This window comes from Gossypium hirsutum, chromosome A05 (assembly GCF_007990345.1).
Source record: "Gossypium hirsutum isolate 1008001.06 chromosome A05, Gossypium_hirsutum_v2.1, whole genome shotgun sequence".
NCBI lineage: Eukaryota > Viridiplantae > Streptophyta > Magnoliopsida > Malvales > Malvaceae > Gossypium > Gossypium hirsutum.
The window spans coordinates 71,193,768-71,205,800 of NC_053428.1; positions in this window are offsets into that span (position 1 = coordinate 71,193,768).

Here is a 12,033-nt window from a genome sequence, read left to right on the forward strand (position 1 = left end):
CCGGCCATGAGACGAGATTTTTCAAATGGTCAATGTATTTGGTAAAGTGATGTCATATTAGGTGATAAAATGGTACCCTAAGGACTTAGCTTCATCTTTTTCATTTTCTTATGTTTTCTTTGACCGAAAATAATGAAAGGGTTTTGAGAGCTTGAAACCTTTAGCCATTTAGTCTCTCTTCTAGTAAGTGATTTTAATGCTTTTTCTTAAAGATTTTTACATTTTTAGAACCCCTAAAGCATGAGCTTTCATAAGATGGGACTATTTTGCAAAATGATTAAGATTCTAGGGTTTTTACATGAAAGAATATGTGTTGTTTGCTGAGTTTTTATGAAAGAAAATGAGTTTTGGTAGTGTTATAAACAAGTTTTGTGAAATAAGTTTGCATGAAAACTCCTTAAATAGGGGTATTTTACAAAGAAATATAATAAGTGTAAATGTGTGAAATAGTTGATATTATGAGTTACTATAGTTATGAAAATGGTTCATCTAGGCTTAATGAGTAATAAAATGTGATAAAAATCATTTTACGAGCCTAGGAGCAATTTGGTAATTTTGGCAAAGTATAGGGGCAAAATCAAAAATTTTGCAAAAATGTTTCATTGGACTAATTTGATTAGTATATTGTGTTAATAAGTTAAATGTGATGTTATAGATGATGAAAAACAAGATTCGGACTTAGAACGAGGAAAAACGAGAAATTGATGTTTAGGCCTCTCTTACCAATTTGGTGTCGAGGTAAGTTCGTATGACTAAATAAGCATGTTATCCATGTTATTGTTAATATACTTGAATCTATCTTACTTCGGTTATATTGAATTATATGTTGATGATATTGAGTATGATGAAAGTGATGCCAAAAGTTAATAACATTCACGTGATGGTAGAAGATAATAGAAATTCAATGGAATATGATATCCCATAGAAATGAGTAAGTTGTATGTAAATAATATAACTACCCCATTGTTACATGTATTTGAATTGATATAGCATAAATTGCTTGATTGTGGAAATGGTTATGTATGATGAGAATTGATGTAGAGGAACCTTCCGGTTGAACCTTAGGAATAAACGGATATTCATGCCATGACATTGGGTGATGCGTGTGTGGTAGTGTAAGACATGTCTGGACATGCATCGGCCACATTATGAGAGCTAGTGTAAGACCATGTCTGGGACATGGCATCGGCATTGAGACGAGAGCTAGTGTAAGACATGTCTGGGACATGCATCGGCCTCGAGATGTAAGCCAGTGTAAGACATGTCAAGGACATGCATCGACTACGAGATGTGTTAGTGTAAGACATGTCTGGGACATGCATCGGCACGGATATGTGAGAGCCAGTGTAAGACCATGTCTGGGACATGGCATCAGCATTATACCCTATGTTTGAGGCTTAGTGAATATCCGATAGCTTTTCGAATGGTTCAACGGTGAGAGTTACGGTTTAAGCTAAATGGGAAAGGTTATGACCATATTATGAGTGCTACAGGTACTTACATGAAATTGATGAGTCATGAATTCAATTCATGTTATATGATTTGTAAGGAATGAATATGAGCATGTTGAGTAACACAGGTATGTATGCCAAGCTCATGAGAAATGATTTCAGTTTATGATGCACATTTGATGAAGATGTAAATAGGTAATTCATGCCTATGAGAATGATTTTGTGATGACCTTGTGATTATAGGTCTATGCTTGTGATGTATGAATATGTAGCTTTACCAATGTGGTGGAAATGAATTAATATGGTGTGATAAACTTAGCATCGTTAATTTACACTAAAATAGTTTTGGGACAGCAACCATAGTCTGACTTTGAAAATACACTAAAAATAGTGAAAAATGAGTTAGAGGCTGAATAAAATATGGAATTAAATCTTATTGAATCTAGTTTCTTATAAAAGAAACAATGTAAGCAAAAGAATTTTCTATAATGAGATATTTGAAGTTGTGTGAGATAGAGTCAAAATGACTTTAAAATCCCCTGTTCTGATTTGAGAAAATAATTATAAATTGTAAAAAAATAGTTATGAGTTATAATTTATATGTTTAGAATCCAAAAATGAGTCTATTTTCAATAGAAATAGACAAGAACATTATTCGAGTCCTTTGCTATGAGATAATTGAACTTTAATGCAGAAGGGTTGGAACCGTCAGACAGTGAATCAGGGGTAATTTTGAGGAATAAACTGTACTAATTGGCTAAACCAAAAATTCTGGATTTTATGGTAGAAAGTTACATGAGTCTAGTTTCAAATAAAATTAACGGAACTTAATTTAGAGTTTCCTAGCTCCAAATATAAATATTTTATTGACTATTGTACAAGAAGATAGCTTATCATGACTTGAGAATATGTTGGGAACTTGGGTAAAACATGTTAATGAGTTGCTTTTTATTTTCATATGAACTTACTAAGCGTAAAGCTTACTCCTTTCCTTTCCCATGTTCTCTAGGGCTGCCAGGTTTGCTCAGGTTGGAGTTCGTCGGAGGTATTATCACACTGTCAAGCTATTGCTATTGGTGTAAGTGATTTCAAGTACTTTGAGTCTATGGCATGTATAGGAGTTTAAATATTCAAGTATGTGATATTATTTTAGCCAAATGTATTGGCTTATTATGATTGTGGGGTTGTAAACCCATTTTAAAGATGCATGCTTGTGATATGGACTTACGTGATGAGTTTATAATGATTATGGCATGAATGTGGTAAAGATGTGAGTAAAATCTAGGATATCTATTGCATGTGAAATTGCCATGGTCATGACATGTTAGGAATGTTTAAGTGCCTAATTTTTCCATGTTGTATGCTATTGTATAAGTATACGTGCATGTATTGTGAGGGGGACAAATTGGCTTGGAAAATAGCCTTGTAATTGTCCACACGGGTAGGCATATGGGCATGTGCCTTGGCCGTGTGACATTTTGGGTATGCTGACGTCAGAAACAGAATACCCAGGTTTTTACACATGGGTTATAGACACGGGCGTGTCGTGGCCGTGTGAGGGACACAGGCTATTGACACGGGAGTGTGTCATGGCCGTGTTTTAAAGTCAGTGTTGTACACGGGCTAAGGGCACGGGCGTGTGTGACTACATGGTCTATATCCACACGGGCGTGTGGAGCCTTAAAGCATGAAATTTTTCAAGTTTTTCTTAAGTTCTCGGTTTAGTCCTGAACCGCCTCTAATGCATGTTTCGGGCCTCGTGAGGTCGTTTAAGGGACGAAATATGTGAAATGAAAAGTTTTAAATTGATTGAAATTTTATGGCCCGGTTTTTGTGTGATTGGTTGAGTTTAAGTCAGGTAACACCTCGAACCCTGTCCCGGCGTCGGATACGGGCGAGGGGTGTTACATTTACGTTTAAGATCCGCATATGATTTCTGATGATCTGAAGTTGCTTTCAAACTATCTCAAATCACGTTTACATTTTTTTAGGTCTCGTGAATCAAATCAAGCCCGTGTATCTTTTTCTCACTGAGCTCGGTCCAGTATAATGGAGTTAGGCACTTATGACCATACAAAGCCTCATACGGTGCCATCTTTATACTCGATTGAAAACTGTTGTTGTACACGAATTCAACCAACGGTAAATATTTCTCTTAGTTGCCTTCAAACTCTAATACACAGAAATGAAGCATATCTTTGAGAATTTGAATTACTCATTCGGGTTTACCATCGGTCTAAGGATGAAACATAGTGCTAAAAAGCAACCGCGTACCAAGAGAAATCTATATGTACCAAAATAAAATGTGCAGACTTTGTCAAACGATCAACAATAATGTAACAACCTATTTTTAGTGAAATCGGAACAGTGGTTTTGAGACCACAAATTTGAGGTCAAAATATTTATTTTATTATTATTTGAATGTTTACATCATGATTTAATGATGGTTTGAAAGTTTCGTTTAGAAATTTTATCGTTTGATTAGTCAATTTGATAAAAAGGACTAAATCGCGTAAAGTGTAAAAGTGGAGTTCTATTGGCTAAAAGTATCTAATAGCTATAGAACCTTAAATTTAAGGTCCTTAAGTGGTAATTAGACCATTATTATGATAGTGGATGATAATGTCATGGCATCATTAAAATTTTGAATTATTAATAAGGTTAAATAGGTAATTAAGTGAATAAGGTTAATAAATTAAATAAAACACAATTTTCTTTCATTATCATCTTCTTCCAATCCAAATTTAACAAATAATAAATCCATTTTAGGGATTGAAGCATTCGGTCATCTCCTAGCTCAATTGTAAGTCCATTTTTGTTCGATTTTTAGTGATTTCTATGTTTTTGAGATCGTTACAGCTAGGTTTAGCTAGACTAGGGACTATTTTGTAAAAATGTTAAAGATTTTTGATGTTTCCATTGATGAATATGTATGATTTTTGATGATTTATGATAGATTTTGAAAGCTTGTTAATAGTTAAATAATTTTTGTGATTTTTAGTGATTTTTAGTGAAAATGCAAAATAGGGATTTATTTGTGAAAATGTGAAAATGTGGTTAAATGTGTGAAAAGTTGATAAATGTAGGCTACTAGGGGCATTATAGTAATTCGGCTATTATGGGCATTAAAGAAATTTCATGAATTTGTGATTTTGTGTAATAAGGACTAAATTGTAAAAGTTGTAAAATTCTAGGGGTAAAGGTGCAATATGCTTAAATGTATGTTTTGGATTAAACTGAATAAAGAGATTATTAAATAAGTTAATTTTGAATATATTTAGATAAAAAAAAGTAGAATTCGGATCTAGATCGGGGTAAAACTAAAGTTATTGACTAATCGACTTATTCCGTCATTTTCACATTCGAGGTAAGTTTGTATGTGATAAATTTCATTATAAATGTATTTTAAATTCTTTTTCATTGAATAAGTTGTAAGTACTAGATTTCGGATAAGTTCGATAATGACTTGATGGTAATTCGGCATTCGAAATCTCGGTTGAACTTTAGGAATAGTTTAGGATACTAGTGACATGTCATTAGAGGATATTTTGAGTTGGCTTTAGGCCATGATATCAGCACTTCGGATATAAGCTACCTTGATTTAGCTTCGGGACATGAATATTGACTGATTTGGCTTCGGGCTATGATATCAGTACTTCGGATATAAGCTACCTTGATTTGGCTTTGGGCCATGGTATAGGTACTTATTGTGTGAGATTCTTAAGTATCCAACTTCTATTCCAAATGGTTCAATGGGTAAATGAATGATGGGGTTGAGTATAAGATTTGTACGAGATGGTATAGGTATGTGTATAAACCATACTAGCTTTGAATCGAAGAAATGATGAAGAAAGTATATAGTTTTGTGAATGAGTAATAAAGGTTTGTTAGTTGATGTGAATTCATGTATTTATAATTAATTGTCGATTTATTTGTTTATGATTATATCAAGTTTATTTCATACGAGCTTACTAAGCTATAAAGCTTACGTTGTTTGTTTTCCTATGTTGTGATTTCAAGCTAGCACGGATTCGGGGATCGTCGGAGATCGCATTACACTATCCACATATCTCTTGGTACCTATAAACTTTGGTATTTTAAGTATATGGCATGTATAGGGTCCTTATGTCATGTTGGTTATGTTTTGGTAATGATTTTGGCCAATTGAATTGGTTAGTAAATGTATATGTTTTGGTATGGTTGAAACATGTATATATATGTTTATGTCTTGTGTAATGAGTTGGTTGATGATTGTGGATGATTTTGGACATGGATTTGTTTGTGAAACTAGGCTAAAAGATGGATATTTGGGAATGTATAGTTAATTGAATTGTATATGTGAATTAAGTATAAAATCAGATGGCATATTGTGGTAGTTTGTAATTTGTATTAATGACTAATGAAATGGTATGGAATCTGCTTGTTATGAGATTTATTTTATTCCTATTATGCCTTGTGTTGGTGCCATTGAATTGTGGTGTAAGTAAATGTATTTAGGGTGACAAAATGGCTTGGTAAATAGCCTATTTTTTGTCCACATGGGTAGAGACACAGGTGTGTGACTCAGCCGTGTGTGACACATGGTTATGTTACACAGCCGTGTGTCCCCTGGTGTTGAAATTAAAATCAAGTTAGTATGCTCCACACGGCCTCACACATGGGCGTGTGACTTGGCCGTGTGGCATAAGTCAATATACCCTACAGGTTTGGCATGGCCTAGCACACAACCTAGCACACGGATGTGTACGTCCATTTTTAGGGCACACGAGTTAGCCACACGGGTGTGTGTGTTGGCAGTGTGACCCAAGTTAGAGAGTTACATAGGGTTTGACACGGGCTAGGACACGACCATGTGCTTTCATTTCGAATGTCCACACAGCCTGCGACACAGGCATGTCTGTTGGTCGTGTGAGAGACACGGTCAGGCTACACTGGCGTCTGTCCCTTGTTTTGAGAAAACTTTTTTAACTTTCGTAAAAATTTCTTGAGCTATCGATTTAGCCCGAACCACTCTTAAAACATGTTTAGGGCCCCGTAGGCTCGTTTTAGGGACATTATGCTTGAGTTTGAATAATGTTTGCATCAAATGTGAAGTTGTATGTCAATTGAAAATTTAAATGTTTTATAAGTTTGGTAATACTCCGTAACCCTATTCTGGAGTTGAATACAGGTGAGGGGTGTTACATTTATTGGTATCAGAGCTACGATTTAGTCGATTCGAAGACTAATATAACGTATGTGAGAGTCTAGCTATACATGCCATATATAAACTGTGATAGTGTGGTGACTTTTGACATTTTAAAATGTGTTTTCATATAGTAAATGGATCCCAATTGAGCTATACCTAATCGGTTGAAAGTAATGGGCCAGCTCCCGCTCAAGGGATAGTGCCTTCTGAATTTAGACCTATATTGGGTAGCCAAGGTGGAGAAGCTAAGGAAGCTTTCTTACAAATGATGAACGAATGGTTTACTCAATATGTCCAGAAAAATCTTGCTGCTCAACACCTCCAACCCTACCTAATCCTGAACCAATTCCTGTAGCCCCTCAAGTTGTGGAATTTCAACGACTAAATAAGCCTCAAGTTGATAAGATCTGTAAGTACGGGGTTGAGGAGTTCAGAGCTACCATTGATGACGATCCCGAGAGAGTTGAATTTTGGCTAGAAAACACTATTAGAGTATGTCATGAGCTTTCGTGTGCTCCAGCGGAGAGTTTAAAGTGTGCCATTTCATTATTGAGAGATATAGCGTATCAATGGTGGAATATACTAATATCTGTGGTACCTAGAGAACGGGTCACTTGGGAATTCTTCCAGACAGAATTCAGGAAGAAATATATAAGCTAGTGGTTTCTGGATCAAACAAAGAGTTTTTAGAATTGAAACAGGGCTGTATGATCGTAACCGAGTACGAGATAAAATTTGTACGGTTGAGTAAATATGCTTGAGAGTATGTTTCTACCGAAGAGAGCATGTGCTAGCAGTTTGTTAATTGTTTGAATGAAGACATTAAACTTCTAGTTGGGATTTTAGATTTGAAAGAATTTGTTGTATTAGTTGACCAAACTTGTAAAGGCGAAGACTTTAGTCGGGAAAAGAGGAAAGCTGGTTTAGAGGCTAGAGATTCGAGAAAAAGACTGATGAATAAACCTTATCATTCTTCATCAAAAAAATCTCGAGATTCGTATAGTTAATCAAATGTATCAGTAGGATATTAGAATAGAGATCATAGAAATCAACATATGAGTCCTAAAGCTCAAGCAGCTTCCTTCTCGAGCGTTGGCAGTGTAAGAAATAACAAACCCGAGTGTAAATAGTGTGGGAGGAAACATGTGGGAGGAAACATTTTGGAGAGTGCTGGAATAAAAGTAATAAAGCTTGTTTCAAATATGGCTCGCCAGATCACTTAATTCGAGATTGCCCAGAGTTGTTCGAGAAAGATAAATTTTAGAATACAAGACCGAGTAGCATGATTGCGAGAGGAAGACCACTGAGGAATGGGGGAAATGTGTCTAGTGGAAAAGGAGCGACAAAGGACTTAGCTGTGAGATCCGAGGTCAGAGCACCTGTTAGAGCCTACGCTATTCGCGCTCATGAAGAGGCGTCGTCCCCTGATGTTATTATCGGTACATTCTCTCTTTACAAGATTAGTGTGATTGCTTTAATTGATCCTGGATTGACACATTCGTATGTTTGTGAGAATTTAGTGTCTAGTAAGAAATTGCTTGTTGAGTTTACAGAATTTGTAATTAGAGTATCGAACCCTTTAGGTAAGTATGTTTTAGTTGATAAAGTTTGCAAGGATTGCTCTTTGATGACTCGAGGTTACTGTTTTTTGGCTAACTTGATGCTTTTACCATTTGATGAGTTCGATGTGATTTTGGGTATGGATTGGTTTACTCTACACGATGCTGTTGTGAACTGTAGATGAAAGACTATTGAATTGAAATGTCAGAATAAGAAAATCATTCAAATTGAATTAGATGAATCGAGTGGTTTGCCTATAATGATTTTATTGATGTCAGCTCAGAGATATGTGAGAAAGGGTTGTGATGCATACCTAGCATATATGTTTTAGATAACAAAGTGTCTGAAATGAAGAATAAATTCATGCCTATAGTTTGTGAATATCTAGATGTATTTCCAAAAGAATTTCCTGGGTTGCCACCGATCAGAGAGGTTGAGTTTGCTATTGAATTGGAACTAGGAACATCGCCGATATCTATAGCTTCGTACAGAATGGCTTCGATCGAATTGAAAGAGCTGAAAGCTCAGTTACAAGAGTTAACAGATAGAGGTTTTGCACGACCTATTTTTTGTCCTGGGGTGCGCCAGTATTGTTCGTAAAGAAGAAAGATGAAATAATGAGAATGCATATTGATTATCGATAGCTCAACAAAGTTACGATAAAGAACAAGTATCTTTTGCCGAGAATTGATGATTTGTTTGATCAGTTGAAAAGGAAAACAGTGTTTTTGAAGATTGATTTGAGATTGAGTTATTATCAGTTGGGAGTTAAAGACCTAGATGTGCCAAAACTGCTTTCAAAACGAGGTATGGACATCATGAATTTCTTGTTATGCCTTTTGGACTAACTAATGCTCCTGCTGTTTTTATGGATTTGATGAATCGGATCATTAGACTGCATTTAGACAAATTTGTTGTTGTGTTCATTGATGACATTATGATCTATCCCGGAGATGAGTCTGAGCATGCCAAACATTTGAGGATTGTGTTGCAAACTTTAAGAAAGAAGCAATTGTACACTAAATTCAGTAAATATGAGTTTTGGCTCAGAGAATTCAGATTTTTGGGGCACATTGTTTCTATGGAAGGTATAAGAGTTGATCCGAGTAAGATTTCAATAGTTGTTGGTTGGAAACCATCGAGAAATGTATCTGAAGTCAAAAGCTTTTTGGGGTTAGCTGGCTACTATCGATGTTATGTAAAAGGGTTCTCGATGATTGCCACACCAATGACCAGATTATTACAAAAAGATGTGAAATTCAAGTGGTCCGAAAAATGCCAACAGAGTTTCGAGCAGTTGAAAGCGTTATTAACTGAGGCACCAGTTTTGGTTCAACCAGAGTCGGGTAAAGAATTCGTGGTTTACAGCAACACATCATTAAATGGTTTGGGTTGCATTTTGATGCAAGAAGGAAAGGTTATAGCTTATGCTTTGAGACAGTTAAAGCCTCATGAAAAGAACTATCCAACGCGCGATTTAGAGTTGGCCACTATAGTTTTTGCATTGAAAATTTGGCATCATCATTTGTATGGTAAAAAATGCCATATCTTTACCGATCATAAAAGCTTAAAGTATATTACGACTCAGAAGGATTTAAATTTGTGACAACGGAGATGACTCATGCTACTAAAAGACTATAAGTTATAGATTATCATATGGGGAAACCTAATGTTGTCGCAGATGCTTTGAGTAGAAAATCGTTGTTTGCCTTGAGAGCAGTGAATACATAGTTGACATTATCTAATGATGATTCAATTTTAGCTGAGTTAAAGGCTAAACCAGTATTTCTTCAGCAAATTTGCAAAGCTCAGAACTGTGATAGTGAATTGCAAGCTAAAAGAGTACAATGCGAGTCAACTAGTGATTCAGATATCAAATCGGATCCGATGATTGTTTGATGTTCCAAGATAGAATCTGTGTACCGAAAAATCTTGAGCTGACTTAGAAAATTTTACATGAGGCACATAGTGGTTGTTTATCTGTTCATCCTGGAAGTACTAATATGTATAATGATTTAAAACAACTGTATTGGTGGTCGGGTATGAAACGAGGCATTTCAGATCAGAATTTGTATCGAGATGTTTAGTGTGTCAGCAAGTCAAAGTTGAACATCAAGTGCCTTCGGGTCTACTATAGCCAGTAATGATACTTGAGTGGAAAGGGGATAGAGTTACAATGGATTTCATATCTAGATTACCCCTATCTCCGAAGAAGAAAGATGCTATTTGGGTTGTTGTTGATCGACTGACAAAGTTAGCACATTTCATTCTGGTAAGTATGAATTATTCACTTGATAGATTGGCTGAGTTGTACATTTCTGAGATTATTAGATTGCACAGGGTGCCAGTTTCGATTATTTTAGATAGAGATTCGAGGTTTACATCATGATTTTGGAAGAAATTACAAGAAGCTCTGGGTACTACATTTCATCCGAAAATCGACAGTCAATCTAAGAGAGTAATTCAGTTTAGGATACTAGTGACATGTCATTAGGGGATATATTGAGTTGGCTTCGGGCCATGATATTAGCACTTCGGGTACGAAATATACCAATTTAGCTTCGGGCCATGAATATCGGCTAATTTGGCTTCAGAGTTGTTAAGCTCAGTGAGCTTCTTGTTATAGATTCATATGAGTTTCCTGTTTAGCCCGGATTAGCTTCTTGATACATGGCTCACATGAGCATCCTGATATATGGCTCGAAAGCGTGCTTCTTGATTATGTGCCCTAATTGAGTACCCTTGGATATGAATTGATGGATTTCAGTTTTGTACACTTTAAGTGTACTACATGAGCGTATCCATCGATATTTCAAATAAATTTAACGAATAAAATTCTGACATGACTAAACTGAACTTGAAATGATTTGTTATAGAAATATACATATAATATGGAATAATGATATGGAAAACATATATATATATATGAATGTCATTAAATGATGAGCTCATCCATGTTCTTGGTATTATGTGAATTACTTGATTAACATTATTAGTGAAGTTGTGTGTTTTAGGCTATTAGCCAAATTACTTGGATGCATTTTTGTACGCTTATCCTAAATGTAAGTATATGGTAAGTTAAATTCCTGTTATACAAACTTACTAAGCATTTGAAATGCTTACTCGATTTTCTTTTCTCTATTTTATAGTGCTCGAAAGCTCGTAAAGGTTAGAATCGGTCGGAGCATCATAACACTATCCTTCAGCCTATTTTGGTATAAATAGAAAACTTATTTTGGTATAATAGCATATATAGGTTAACTTGATCATTGTTGGCATATAATGGTTGTTTGTAATCTAGCCATTGGAATGGCTAATGATAGTATGTTCAGTGAAATATGGTTAACATATGTGTGCTTAGTATGATTTGATTTAATTATGGAAAGCATATATGTATTACAAAAGGTAAGTTTGAATACATGTGATTATATATCTTATATAATGTTAATATTGGCTTGGTTTTAATGTCTTGAAGTGGTTGGTATATGTATGTATGTATTGGTGTAGGTTGAAGATAATTCGGGTGAGAAAAGTGGTCATGAAAATGACCTATTTCCATCCACATAGGCAGACACATGGGCGTGTGTCTGAATCGTGTGTCACACACGACCATGCACACGGGCGTGTGCTTTGGCTGTGTGTCCCCTAGATCTTAAAATTTGAGAAACAAAATGCTTAGAATTGAGCACACGGTAGAGACACGGGCGTGTGTCTCAGCTGTGTGAGACACACGGCCTAGCACATGGGTGTGTGTCCTTGCCGTGTAACCTTTGCACCTAATTTTTGAAAATTAAATTGTCCACACGGTCTAGCACACGGACGTGTGGCTGGCCG